Consider the following 13,712-nt stretch of genomic DNA (forward strand, 5'->3'; position numbering starts at 1 on the left):
ACGTGGAATTTTTCTCAAAATTAATTGCATAGTTATTATTAGAGAAAATAAACCTTTTATTGAGGGTGAATGTAAGAATTATCAGGGACAGAAGGCCATTGGGCTCTTTGTTTTTATCTGCATTGCAACATAGTGCTAATTCAGTGATCTTAGCTAAATATTTTCCATAATTGGTTGTTTAAAACTTGGGTTGTAAACTGACAGAACAATGAGCTGGCTTCACCAGATATTTCAAGGCTCGTTCATCAATATTATTATCACATGCTCCCTGCTTAGTTTGAACTTGCAGAGGAGTGAGATGAAGGGGCTTTATAGAATGTCTTAGGCATGTAATCCTGAAAATTGAAGCGATTGTCTATTTAAGGTTAAATGGAAGCAGAGAAAAAATAGTTGCAGTTTTTTCAAAGGCTCAAAAGGACTTTTGAAAGGTTTTCAACCTCTATAAAGATTTTATGAGGGAAAATCACACTGCAATGCGAAAGAAACAACATGAAGGCAAGAAATCCATAGGCAAGCAATAGAGTAGTGCTATTCTGGCCCCTTGTTAAATGGCTGGCAAAGTAAATGTGGTTAAGATGGATGTGAGGAAGGTTGCCTTGTTTGCAACTCCAGGATCTGATCAAAGGCTGCAGTGCACCAAATCTGTCAGTTGTTGGCAACTGTACTGAACCCTGTCTTCTGTGATATGGTACCTGACTGGAGAAGATGGTGCATTGTAAGGTAAGACAACCCAAAAATACCACATGCTGTCACATGGCCCAAGACTGCATGCCATAAAATGTTGCCTGGAAATCTGTTTCATCGTTACCTCTTACTCATGTGAAACTCTCACATCACTAAACAATTAATGGATGAGGAAGGTCTTCAGTCCATCTTAATTCTTCCACATTGAGAGATCTTAATGGCTCAAATGTAGATGTTGTTATGAAGTCCGACTTACCTTAAAGTTGAGAGCAGAGGTCGGGAACTCTAAGTCCTGGCACACCTTGAGGTTCCTGCATATGTGCAGACCGGGAGAAGGCTGTGCATGCACAGTTCAGCATTTTGAGTTAATTGGGTAGCAGACGGGCCCAGCATGCCTGCATAGAAAAGGGAAAATGGCATGATAACCTGTGTCATGTGACCAGGAGCAAAGCACCATTGAAGGCAAGAGTCCCAGGCAGAGGATAGGGACAGGAAGGGGACTCAGTCAAGTTAAAAGGAGAACAGCAGAGAAAGAGACTCCAAGCAGGAAAAGGGCTGTGGTTAGCAGACTTTAAGTGAAGAGGGTTCAGGAAAAGCTCTGAAGATCCAAAAAGGCACCAGGAGGTTGGTGACCCTGTGCTGCGGGCCGTTGGGGCAAAGGTATCCCTTTGGAGCAGTAGTTGGTGCTTGGTGCGGCCGAAGGGTTGAAATTGTGTTTGTGAGTTGGTGCTTGGGTGCATATTTGGGAATCCATGGGGAATGGAATCTCATGAGACGAGATTGAACCCTGAGTTGTTGATGTCATCCAAGTTGGAGCGACTTGTGGAAGGAATTCCAAGGTGAGATTTGTGAAGGTGAAGACTGGAATCCCTTGTGAGAGAAGAAGTTCCAACGAAAGTGGTTGACTCAGTGTTTATTGACATCTGGGTGGGCTGCTGAGAAATCCGTAGTATCTGTCTTTTATTGTGCACTGTGGTTTGTCGGCTGCAGGTTGCCTGTTAATTCACATGTACCTCATATTAACCCTGAATGTTAGAGTATAAGATAGATATTGTAAATGGCTTTATCTTTCTGACATTATATAGTAAAGTTTATTTTTGTTGTCCAGAACCCTTGGGGCTGAAATCTCTGGTCGGTGAGCAGGGGCGGGGCCCGCTCGCCAACACGTAAAATAACGCACAGTGGCATTGGGAGGGAATCCCAATGTCACCGCGTGTCATTTAGATTTTCAGTTCGGCGGGCGCGCAGCCGACTCGGCTGCGCACCCGCCGAACTATCAAAGGCCTATTGAGGCCTGTTAGAAGCTAATTTAAACAATTAAATGAGCTGCCTGTCCAACCTTAAGGTAGCAAGCAGGCAAAGAGCCCAGGCGGCCTTTGCATTTATCATGGAACCTCATTCACGGACGGGATGAGGTTTCATTAAGTGTTTAAAAGTTCAATAAAAAGTTTTTAAAAAAATCATTGATATGTCCCAGCTCATGTGACACTGCAATATGAAGGGACATGTTTTAAAAGTTTTCAAATACTTTATTTAGAAATTTTAAACTTAAACAAATCTCCCTTAGGCACCTCTATGCCTCAGGGAGATTTCTGTGCTCCTTTGCGCACATGCATGAAAGAGGGCACTCCCGACTCAGGGAATCCCTCCCCCGCCCGCACAGGGAGCGCTCAGTGCTTCCGGGCGAGTGTCATGCTGGGTGGGCCTTAAATGGCCTGCCCACTTAAAGTGGCAGTGCGCATCCAATTGGGGGCGCTGATCGGGTTCGCGCTCGCTCCCGCCTGCCCCTGCACAAACCCAACGATGGGAGTCAAAATTCAGCCCTTGAAATCTTGTGGCATTATTCTCTTTGTAGGTGTCTTGAATGGCAAACTTTGTCTACTTTAAACAGAATGTTATTGGTTCCTAATCTGATTTTACGAAAAACTTGGGGGTCTGGTCCAGGATCATGACAATGTGATTAGCAATTCAGAAAAGAATTGAAAGACCCATTTCATTAACTTCTCCAGCAGTTCAGAAGATAAAAATCTATTAAACATTACACAGTCCATAGATGGACAAGTTCCTCCTGACTTCTTAATGTCTTGGCTTTGCAGTTTCACTGTTGAATGAAACTTGAAGAATGGTGTGATTATTGCCTACTTTACATTATTGAATTTCTGTTTTTGACATAAAATTCTACTAATACGAAATGGTCAACTAACATAGCAAATTTACAGAGGAAGTTACTTTGGGACTCTTGAAGAGGTATGTTCTGACAACACAGATGCTAGATAACAAGATACAGATCAGCCATCTAAAGACCACCATTTAAAAATTGGGATGAAGTACAAATGTAGCCAGTTGTTCATTGACCTTCACAAAACCAAGCAGCATGAGATTATTTGTATCTGAAATGGCAGCATCATTGCACTAAAATATCCATTCATGTCAACCAAATGTTTTTTAACATACAAAAGTATCAACCTTCTGTAAGTCTGACCTTGAATCTGTCTCCTCTCTCTCTCTCTCTATATATATTTCTGACTGTGTCTGCAGACATTTTGGGGGGGTTTCTTTATTGACGTACTGAATTGGAATCTATGGATTAACTTTAACTTTTGTGCAATCTCAGCCTACCACGTTTATAGCTTGTCCATTGTGGAGGTGAGGGATATGATGGTAAAAATATTGGAGTAGAATAAGTGAGCTGAGGGCACCCAAATAGTATCCCAATGTAGCTCTCCACATCCAGAGGCCAAGGAGTAATAGCTGGGGTGGGGGTTGGAAGTGAAGGGGATGTTGGGAAAGAGCAGGGACAGTGTGGTTATGACTTCCAAGGGAGAGGAAGTCCGGTTCAGCAGTGACATAGATTATTTTTGGAGGAACACTTTCTTAGTTGAAGAAAAATTTATGCTTAGCTTCAGCCCTTGGATCTCAGATTTGCCCTTTGAGTAACATATTATTCTGGCTTTTCTCCCGGAGTAAATGGTTCTGGTGCTAAGGATGGGCTGTGCATGCTCATGGACATCAGCAGCTAGAAGCAACAAGAGAGAATCTAACCATCTTTCTTTGATGTTCAAACTGCAGTTGTACCTACACCAGATGGACTGCAGGGGTTCAAGAAGGCGGCTCACCACTACCTTTTTAACGCCAATTAGGGATGGGTAACAAATGCTGGCCTTGCCAGCAGCACTCGCATCCATAAATTTATATAAAAAACCTCTGTTCTATTGCAATTTCAAGAAAATTTTGGGACCCAGTTTTTTCAGTAACATATGGATACATGTGTGCATTCTTTCTTCTTTCAGCTTCTCCCATCTTATTTGGGATTGCCACAATGCTGGTTGATCACCCTTCTCCACCTAATCCTGTTAGTCACTCATTCCTCTTCCAATCCCACTGCATTTAAGTTTCTCACCACTGCAGCTTTCCATATGGTTTTAGACCTTCCCCATCTCTTTCATCCTGGCTCTAACACTCACCTCACCACACTTCCTCACTCTCTCCGCAACAAATGACCATAGCATTTCAATCTCTTAGCTGCTTCCTTCAATTCTCTCACAATCTTCACTGATCCTTTGATGTATTAGTTCCTAATGTTGTCCTTTCTCATTACTCCACACATTTATCTCAGCATCCATAGCTCATTAGTATTCAGTCATTGCTCCTCTCTTCTTGGTGTTGCCCAAGTATTTGGACTTTATACAAGGCTGATCTCACAGCTGTCTTGTAGATGCTTCCTTTCAGTTTTAACAATACATTTTTCTCACATAAAACTCCACTGCACTTCTCCCAATTAGCCAACCAGAGCTAATCTGTTGCTTAATTTCCATTTCCATTCTTGCATCATTTGCCACCACTTACTCAAGGTACTTAAAACTACTCATTTTTCCAAGTCTTCACCCATAATCTTTACATCTTCACTCTGGTCCTCTTCCTTAGGCTCAAACTGACAGTCCCATATATTGAGACTGTGGTACACTGATCTTCATACCCCTGTCTTCCAGTGCTTTTCTCCAAATACTCAGTCATGTTGTCATCATCCCCACCAATGCCGAATGTCATCTTCCAACATCATTGACTATGGCACTTCCTGTATCTCTTGCTCAGTTAGAACATCCCGTGATGATCAGGAAGAGGAAGGGATCCCTTGGTATAATCCAACTTTGGCTTTGGAGCTTTCACTCTACCCACACCGCTTCTTATTTTTGTTTGGCACTCCTTGTACATGTCCTTTAATAGTCATCACGTAGCAGTCAAAGAAAAAAAGGAACTGTTAAAGAAGTGGAAACAGTCAGGGCCAAAAGAAGATAGAGATTGGTACAAAAAGGCAAAAAGAAATGCAAAGTAAATGATTGCCAGGGAAAGATCCATGACCGTGGAAGAAATATATGAAAGTCTGGATACCAAAGAGGGCCAAAAAGATAACTTCAGAATAACAGCTGCTAGAGATAGATTAACAAAAGATGTGGGAAATGTATATACAATCAAGGAGGATGAAATCAAAATGGTTTATGAATGAGGAAAGCCTAAGACAGAAGAGTTGTCTGCAAATAAGAAATGATAACTGGCATCGCTCTGGAGGAAGTCAGAACAGCACTGAAAAGAATGAAAATGGCAAAGGACTGGCTGAGATACCAGCAGAAGTATGGACCTCCCGAGGTGAATTTAGGGTCCAGATCCTGAACAAGCTACTTAATTTTGTTATGATAACAGAGAGAATCCGAAGGCATGGAGGCAAGGCATTTTGATACCAATATTCAAAGGAAAGGGAGACATTCAAGATTGCAAAATCTACCGAGAAATTAAACTCCTACATTCATACTTCAAGATATGGGAGAGAGTCATGAGCAGAGGCTGAGAAAAACAATGGAAATCCATGAAGGTCTGTTTGGATTCATGCCCAGAAGGGGTACCACCAATGCCATTTTTGTTTTAAGTGATGGAGAAATATTGGGAAGGCCAATGCAACATGAAGATTGCATTTATCGATCTAGAGAAGGCTTATGACTGGGTGCCTAGGGAGGAAGCTTGGAGATATGCTAAAATTCATGGAGTCCCTGAGAAGTACATACAACTATGGATAAATGCATGCAAAGCAGGCAGAACTGTTAAATCTTCTGATTTTTAGTTCATAGCTATAATAGAGAAATAAGAAATTGCTTTGGACAACTCACCTTGTATTTTTAAGACTGTCCCTGTCATTTAATATCTCCAACTCAAGCGAGGTTTATGTGCATGTTACTGGATCCTGGCAAGCTGAAATTTTTATTTTTGCTCCTGAATGAAGAGGGCTTGCAGAGGTGGAAACTGAACAGGAATGAGTTTCATGCTGCTAGAAATCTATTTTCTTTTCAAGTCCATTGTTGTGAAACATAGGTTTTCCCCTCCTGCTCAATCGCATGGACCAATTTTCACAGTGGGAACAAATAAAATATTTCCTTTTCATACTTTGTATTTCCCATTAACCAGGCCATCTTTACTTTTCACTTTTTCAATGGGAAGGAGCTTTAAAACATCTCAGCTATTACAGAATGGAGTTGCTATGGCACTGTCATTTTTCTTCTCTTTGCCTAGAGGTATTGTATCATGCTGGGCTTCAATTCTGCTGGTGCTGACAATTGGACGCTCTTTATTGTTGAGGTGGGGAGAGGATCTCACAACTTTTACACACCCACATGGGTCTCACTGGTCAGTAATCAGGATCAAGAACTCCAACTGGTTTCTTCAGTGATGATGAGGCCATCTGTAGCACCCCCATTGCTGCCCAAGTTGAGATCAGCTAATTCAGCAGTGACCTGGGATTGAACCTGGGACCTTCTATCTGTAGAGTTCAGTAACACTTCCACATCAGCAGTTTGGCAATTCAAATTTTGTTTTTTTGATTTTGAAAAATACTATCAAGCAATTTGAAAACTGAACCTGTTGCTGATAATATGAAGGGTAGCTTTTCCAACCATTATCTTAATTACGAAAACTAAGGTAGTAGTACACATATTACTGGATATTTCTTACAAAATAAGATTTCATTCAGATGAAAGCTTATCCCCTTCCATTGAACAATCGTATTCCTCATTTTACTCTGATCTCTGAGTAGGCTTGGATTTGTGAAACTTCCTTTATGTTCCTTTGAAGAGTTCTATTCAGATTGTAGATTTATTTTATTTCCTAGGCACTTGGTGATATTTATGTAACATGGAATGAAATATGTGGAAGTGAATTAAAGAATTGTTCAAAGATTTTCGTCTTCCATGCAAGCATGCCAACAGATTGATAAATATGGAAGTTAGTACTTATCACATTGTTATTCTACATTGGAAAAAGAATAAAACATTGGAGAAATGTTTTCTTAAAATTGGATAAAATTTGCAGAATTCCTGTTGGTTGACATTGTGGTCATATAGCAAGCGGGTTAATGTGGTTACATTACAAGACTTTACTCCCCCGCGCAGAGTCAGGAGGTTCACAATTGTGGGTCAGGAAATTGAGGTTATAATGTTATTGTCCTATCGCCAACTTGCACTGCTATTTAATATTGCTTTGTTCTGTACAAAAAATTAAAGGAGTAGATTTTCAACTTGCTGCTTGGAATCAATGGAAATTAAAATGAGGTTTCCTATAATGGGTGGCCGATTCTCAATGCCAGTTTTACATCTGGGTGGCTGGTTTGGACTTGGGTACAAGCCCCATTTAAATTTTATCCAATTTTTGGAAAACATATGTAGAATAACAATAATTGCTCCTTTGTCTAAGATCAACTAACTTGGTACTAACTTCAAATTGAGCCTTTAATCTTCCCACATGCTGGGTGGAATCGTCCCAGATTTGCACTAAGTGCGGTAGCAGGTGGGAAAAATAATGTTTTACCCGCCGGCTGCAATGGTGGCTTCTCACACTGTTACGTCCAATCCCGCCGCATTAATTATGCATTCTCGGGAAACACGCTGTTTCGATGGTGGGCAGGCTCTCATTCATCTGCCATGTCATCACCTCACCGCTTCATCACGATGGGTATCATATTTAAAGTGCAGCCACGTGCACACCTCTCAGTGCTTCTACCCACGACTGCTGCACGGGAGACATGGCCCTAATAGGCTAAAAGACTGCAGTCCCCAGGTTGAATGACGTGTCCCTAGAGCGCCATTTGGACGCAGCGGAGGCCTTTCGTGATGTCCTCTACCCTCTGCCTGGCCACAGGATGGGCAGCAGCATCACCAATCTGGCTTGGGAGGTGGTGGCAGTGGTGGTCACTGCCCTGTAAAAGAGGACACCCACCCAGTGTCGCAAGAGGATGAATGATCTCCTCTGTTCCGCCACGGTAAGTTACTCCTCTCATCTCACTCACTCTCAACTCTCAACTCACACACTCACAAACACATCACACATCCACAAGGACCTCACTCACTCCCAGTTCAAAGGACATCACCATTCATTCTCTCACGCACACATTCATTGTCCTCATCCTGTCCATAGGACTACTCACCACCCACATATGCCAGGCATACATATCATCTGGCATACACTCTTTCCATCTCTATTCATGCAGGACAAGCTGGCACACAACAAGAGGGAGAGGCCACAGATGGAGGAATGCCCGAAATCAAGGTCCTCACAGACTCTGCAAACAGAGCCATCCAGCTGGCCGGCGAGGATCTGGACCGTTCCTGTGCTGACGGTGGGGTTGGCTGGTTCCCTACCATGTGAGGATCCAGCAGTGCAGCATCCATCAAACAACCATGCTGTGAGTGATGTGTCCTGTTTCACAGGCCACTGGCATGCACTGATTATCTCTCCTTGCTTTCACAGGCACATCTGGGAAATAGTCGACGGAGTCCATGACCCAGGGCCTCCAATCAAGCTCTGAAGAGGAATATGAAGGCACCCTCGATGAAGTCCTGTCACAGCACTCACCCACACCCTCCACCAGTGCAGAGACACACACCTCAGTGGGACCTAGCTTTAGAGTCGCCTCGGGATCACAATCTGGTGAGCACATTGCACTGTCTGATCCACAGTAGACGGCGACAGGGACTTCCCAGGTATCCGGCACTTGGAGGACTGCTAGAGGCCAGAAATTTGCTGAGTCCAAGTCAGATGATGAGCCTCTGGACTCGGTCATGTCACAGTTGCTGGAGCTACAAAGGTAAGCTCGGGACCATCAGGAAGGTATGTCGGCTGCACTCTTCAGATTGCAAAGCACAATAGGGAGTGTGTCCGCCTTCCAGCCTGAGGCGATAGCGCCGGCATGTCAATGCATCGAGGTCAACACAGGTAGGATGGTGTCCGTCATGGAGACCTTGGTCCAGGACATCACTTCTGCACTGCTGCGCGGGCTCAACTCCATCGCTGATGCCATAGTTGGCCTCCAACAGTGTGTACATGAGAGGGGTGCGGGACAGCTCAATCTCACTCCACCTTCCCCTTCTCCTCAAAGAGTCAGCCAGGGGTGCTTGGGCACTCATAGGGAGGAGTATCAGCATGCGTGCCCCACAGCCCCCTCTGCATCCCCACCCCCGGGGCCATCCACCCAGGTGTCTTTGGGAGTCTCCAGCCCAACTGAATCCTCTCTTCCTGTACCTCCAGCAGCTCCAGCTCCACAGGTTGAGGAGGGTGCCACAGCAGGCCGGGATCCTCCAGGTCTTAGCCATGCAGAGGATGCAGAGGATGCAGAGGATGCTCCAGGTCTTGGCCATGCCGAGCTCATCACAGACAGGGAGTAGCAGTCAGCAGGCAGTCTCCACCTTCTGCTGTGGATGTCAGGGGAGCACAAAGGCGTAGCAGCAGGGTTAGGAAGGTTAAGAAGATGTAACTCTTTCAAGTTATCAACAGTCACAGATTGTAACTCTTTCGAGTACATTCACAGTTCTTGGTTTCCGGGAGTGGGATATGAACCCACAACCTTCTGATTCAAAGGCGAGGGTGCTATGAACTGAGCTACAGCTGACACCTAGTTGCACAGCATGGGGATGGGTGTTAATCACTTGTACATAATGTTCACTATTGTAAATAAACTCTCAACAATGTTTCCCTGCCTGTGGCTCCTTGTTCTGATGAGCAGTGTTCTTGTCACTCAGATGTAAAACCTTTCTGCACAAGATAAAGGCAGGTGTCTCAGTCCAGGGCCTCTTCCCTGTGCTTTGTGCAGCCTTCAGACCAAAGTCCAGCCTCAAACTCCCTGGACACATTACTGATGCCTGCACCTCGATGGTGCTTGTCATTGCTGCTAGAATGTCGTGGTCAGGTGTCACAGAGTTCCGTCTTTCTCTCTGTGTGCTCTCAGCACCTTTAAGCTGGGGCTGGCCCCCACCTCGTCAGCATCTGTGATCAGTGACACTATGGTCCTGAGAGGCTCAGGTGCTGAAGGCTGACAAAGGATCTGGTGCTTTTAAATGTTCATGGCTGCATCTCCATGATATGACCCTGATCACAGAGCGCAAGTGAGCTGCCCTCAGCCAGACAGGAGTCAGACATTCTTAGAGGCTATATGAAGATCTATGGAGTGTCCTCACTGCACGTTGTCATCGTCCTCCTGCTGCCGAGCGACTATTAGGACCTCCACTGCATCTCCATGACAGGAGCATTATCACAGAGGGTATGTGCGTTGCCATAAGCCAAACTGGAGTCAAACACTCATAGATGCGATGTGAGGCTCTATGGTGTCTCCTCACTCATGTTGTCATCATCCTCCACAAATCTAGCAGCTATGAGGGCCTCCCAGTACACCTGCCTCATCTGGCCAGTGCAAGGGCCTCATTGCCATCATCGTCGACTTCGAAGGCCTCCTAATCCTCATCCCTGTGGATACCCTGCTCATCAGAGGAGATCTCCAGCTCCTCGACCTCCTCTTCAGCCAGCTCCTCTCCCCGTTGCAGCGCCAGGTTGTAAAGGGCACAGCAGGTAACGATGATGTGTGACACCCTCTGTGGACTATACTGCAGGGCCCTACCAGACCTCTCCAGGCACCGGAACCTCATTATCAGCATCCCGATGGTCTGCTCCACTAAGTTGCGAGTTGCAGCATGAGCCTCATTATAACTTCGCTCTACTGCGGTCTGAGGCCACCGCACGGGTGTCATCAGCCACGTCATCCGTGGGTAGCTGTTGTCTCTGAAGAGCCATCTCTGCAGCCTCTGCATCCCTGGAAGACGTCAGGGATCTGTGACTGACTGAGGATGTAGGAGTCGTGCACACTCCCTGGAAACCATGTGCAGACCTGCAGGATGCATTTGTGGTGGTCGCACACCAGCTGCACATTCAGTGAATGGAATCCCTTGACGTTGACATAGTTGACCTCCTGTTGCCATGGAGATCTGAACACCACGTGAGTGCAGTTGATGGCACCCTGCACCTGTGGTAAACCTGAGATCTGGGCACTCTTACATCCTGGCTTTCCTGGTGCCAGGCAAAATGCGCAAAGTTGTGTGATTTTGCAAAGATGGCATCTGTGACCTCATGGATGCATTTGTGGGTGGAGGCTTGTGATATCCCACAGAGGTGACCTGTGGAGCCCTGAAAGCATCTCCTGGTGTAAAAATTGAGTGCCGCGGTCACTTTCATGGCCATTGGCAGTGGATGCCCTCCATGTCCCTGTGGCACCAAATCCTGCAGCAGCTGGCAGATGTGACCGACCAGTTCCCTAGACATGCGCAGTCTTCGGCGACACTGGTTCTCGGTCATCTGTAGGAATGAAAGGCAGCATTTATAGACCCTGGGTCTAGCTGGGCCCTGACCAGCGATGACTCGCTGTGGTTCTTTGGCGGCGTGTGCGGGACCTCCAGCTGCCCCTTCTTCCTGAGGTTGGTGCTCCTCCCTCCGTGTAGCCAGGTGCCTTCTTCATTCTCTTCTCCGTCGTCTTCGCCCTCTGTATGCAACAAGGCATGCAGCTTGTTCACAAGGCTCCATGCTCCTGATGTACTCCTGCAGGATGAAAGAAAGAGCTGCGTGGGTTAGCTTGGGTGTTCTAAGAACCTCTCTTGGTTAAGCCTGAAGGCCCTTAACACATCCTGGAGACTGCTGGCCACCACTCGGATGACTGGGGTTTAGTGCGCTGCATGGCTGTCCGAAACGCCACCCACCTTCGCCCCACTCCACCTGACCGGTTGGTGGCAGCTTTGCCCACTGGACTGCATGCTGTACTCTCAGCTCAGGTGCAGGCATTCTCCTAACCCACGCTGCAAGGCTGCACTGTTAGCTTGGACCATGGGAGAGGCTGGTCTAAACCGGGCTGTGAGCGCCTCCACCAATAATTGCTCCATGTCCAACTTTAGCAAGGGGATTGTACAACGTGCCCAGTCGTCCAACTGTTCTGCAGTCCACTAAAACACTCATTAGTTTACAGTCTGTGCCCAAGGGGTGAAAAGCTCTGGAGCGCTTGGTGGTACTTTCATGCTTCTGCATCGCTTGAGTGGGCAGATAAGCTAGAGGCCCGACTCCAATCATATCAATGTGGCTGCGCCTGAACTGTCTCAGCTGCAGAGGAATGGTCACTTTATACAAGGTTTCCTGAATGTGTGGCCGCTTCCCTCCCCCCCTGACCCCGCACGTGCTTATGCACTACCTTGAACCGCAAGGCAGCCCTTCCCCCCTACCCCAAGTCGCCTGAGCCTTGAAGTCCAACAAGCAACCCTTGAGAGCGCTGCGCAATGTTACTGTGCACTCAACTCCAAGTTCCGCTCAAAGCGCATTCCGCAAAGTGCAGCTGTATGAATGCTGTTGTGAAACATGTCGGTGTGATCCAGTGTGGAGGGACGATTCCGACAGGCTGGCCTTATAACGATATGCAGATGTATTACAATGAGGTTCCCGATGTCCGATGGCGGGGAGTGTGGCCCACCATCGACGGGCTGAGTGGGTGATCTCAAATTAGTTTCACAATGTCGTGAAACCGATTTTTGGCCATCTCACCATATTGTCCGCTCACGCTGCTGAACACGCCCGACACCAGCGGACACGGAAAATTCCGTTCACTGTGCAGGGTTTTCCCAAGGGCGGGCCCAAGATGCTGTTGTAATAACCAATGGGCTGGCAGCTCTGGGGCTTTGGCAGGCCTATCATGAGAGGTCAGCGCTGCTGAGGCAAGTATGAGACCGCCTCAAAATGTAGGCACCCTCGGAGCTGTAAAAATAAATAATTATTTAAGAGGGGAAGGTAGTTGACCCCTCTGATTGGAGGGGAAATGCTTCCACTTAGTTTGCTGGGATCATGGGGACATCCTTTGATGCCTGCAGCCCCCTGTTTAGGGAATGGAGCCTCCAGCTCTGGTCCTCAGTTGACTGCAAGAAGGCGGCCTCCACTAAGTTGGCAGCCTCTGCATACGGCGGGGGCTGTTGCACCATCGCAAAATGCCGGCAGACCCTCTAAATTGCCCCTAATTGTGACCTTAAGTATTTAAATCAGCTGTCCATCTCCGTTCAACAGGCAGTCGTTTCAGGTCACTGTCCACCCGTGAATGCTCCCTGTGGTGGCAATGCCTCGGGCCCTCATGACTTGGCTCCCCATTTTATTGCCAGCCACCCCTGTACTGGGAATATTCAGACCCCTGAGTCAGAAGGGGAACTCAAATGTATATGTTATCAAATTTCTTTGAAATAATCAGTAATTAACAATAAAAAAATAAATTGGATTTAACAGAAGGCAGCAGCATTAGGAAGGATTCATGGTCATACATAAACAAACCACCCACTGCAGCCTGTAAATATTCAGTTTTATTTTAGATCGAACATAAGTGTAGATAATGATTATGTGCAATGAGTTTCCATAGCACCAAAAGAAAGAACCTATGAGGTTTTTACAAGCTTATGTAGCTGTATTTTTTCCCCTAATGATCTAATAAAAGGTTCAACCATTAAATTGTAGGCATTTGAATTTTGAGAATAGCATTACATTTTTACTTCTAATTATGAAAAATTACACTGCTGAAATATAACCAAAGTACTTCAGAATATTACTTCATTTAGAATTTGTGACTGTAAGGTATCACAGCTTTGAGGTAAATTGATCAGCACTCCATTCAGGGAAGGCACTGAAGCTGGCATTATGGTACATTC

At 45.9% G+C, this 13,712-nt stretch overlaps 1 protein-coding gene across 2 annotated transcripts in view; it reads left to right on the forward strand.

Moving 5' to 3' along the window:
- Window positions 1–13,712, forward strand: part of gucy1a2 (guanylate cyclase 1, soluble, alpha 2) — a 266,554-nt gene that overhangs the window by 87,926 nt on the left and 164,916 nt on the right. The window lies entirely within an intron of this gene.

The sequence above is a fragment of the Cetorhinus maximus genome, chromosome 7 (assembly GCF_964194155.1).
Source record: "Cetorhinus maximus chromosome 7, sCetMax3.hap1.1, whole genome shotgun sequence".
In the NCBI taxonomy this organism is placed as follows: Eukaryota; Metazoa; Chordata; class Chondrichthyes; order Lamniformes; family Cetorhinidae; genus Cetorhinus; species Cetorhinus maximus.